The following is a 1,324-nucleotide window of genomic DNA, read 5'->3' as shown; positions in this document are numbered from 1 at the left end:
AAACCATAGCTCCGACTAGATGGACAGTTGTTGGCAAAATAATGTCTCTGCTTTTTAATATGCTATCTAGGTTTGTCATAGTCTTTCTTCCAAGGAGCAAACATCTTTTAATTTCATGGCTGCAGTCACCATCTGCAGTGATTTTGGAGCCCCCCAAAATAAAGTCTGTCACTATTTCCACTGTTTCCCCATCTATTTGCCATGAAGAGATGGGATGGGTTGCCAGGCACCTGCTACTAGGTTATCTGAAGAGCACATGGACAGTTTTTGGGTTTTATTTTTTAGAAAAGGAATAAGCAGTCTGTTTTCTTGTGTTCTCAGAGTAGGAATCCATGGGTATTGAGGATCTCTGGGAACTTGTAAATTTCCTTCTCTGTTCTTTTTGTCCTGCTTCCATAGTCTCATGAGCTGCTGCTTCTTGTGGAAATAGATCTTGACCTTCTTCCTCTACTCCTCCAGGGTGACTCTAACTGCCTGGTTCTCCAGCCAGCCTCCTGAGCCAGGTGCCCTAGGTAGGGAAACTTCTGCATAAGGTTCAGACGCAGGACTCAGAGAGCAGCAGGAACATCATCCACTTTTTTGTCATGGAGTGCTGGGATCCCTGAAATGCCCCGAGGCAGTCCAGAGCAGCCTGGCCTCGTGTGGTCCTGGGAGCAGCATGCCTGTGGGCAGAGGACAGCGGGCTTGCTCAGTGGGGCATGCGAAGACATTGCTGCCCCTGCCAAGCAGGCGGGATGGTGGCCGCAGATGGCAGTGCCTGTGGACTCATCTCATGAGCCGGAGACTTGAACATGCGTGGGGAAATTCCTCATCGCTGGCCTCCTGGAGAGCTTGACTGAGAAGCCTGGCAGCCTAGGATCCCAGTGGTATTCATTGCTGATCGAGAATAGGGTGTGCTTGGGAATTTCAGACCAGTAAAAATCAAAATGAGGAGGGAGAGATTGGTATAGCATTTCAAACTTTTTTTGAGCACCCACCTTGAAGAAGAGGCTGAGAATTAATAGTCCTCCCCCTGCCCTGTACACTATTCCAAACTCATTCTACTGAAAAATTCTTCACATTTGCGGTTTTCTTTTTCTTTTTATTTATTTTTTTTAAATTTATTTTAATTGGAGGCTAGTTACTTTACAATATTGTATTGTTTTTACCATACATCAACATGAATCCACCACGGGTGTACACATGTTCCCAATCCTGAATCCCCCTCCCAAAAATTACATTTTAATTTAGGTCTTTAAGAAAGAAGTTGGTTCCTGTTATACTTTTCAGAGTGTTCTGAGAAATGCTATATCAATGCATGTGAGGAAAAAATAGGAAAACAAGA

General features: G+C 44.6%; 1 non-coding gene across 1 annotated transcript; it reads right to left on the bottom strand.

Moving 5' to 3' along the window:
- Window positions 1-737: 737 nt before the first annotated feature.
- LOC112584097 lies at window positions 738-822 on the bottom strand. Its single transcript, XR_003108446.1, has one exon. It is a non-coding gene; the product is annotated as a small nucleolar RNA Z195/SNORD33/SNORD32 family (small nucleolar RNA).
- Window positions 823-1,324: the final 502 nt, after the last annotated feature.

Source organism: Bubalus bubalis, chromosome 3 (assembly GCF_019923935.1).
Source record: "Bubalus bubalis isolate 160015118507 breed Murrah chromosome 3, NDDB_SH_1, whole genome shotgun sequence".
NCBI lineage: Eukaryota > Metazoa > Chordata > Mammalia > Artiodactyla > Bovidae > Bubalus > Bubalus bubalis.
This window is presented reverse-complemented; position numbering and strand designations above follow the sequence as displayed.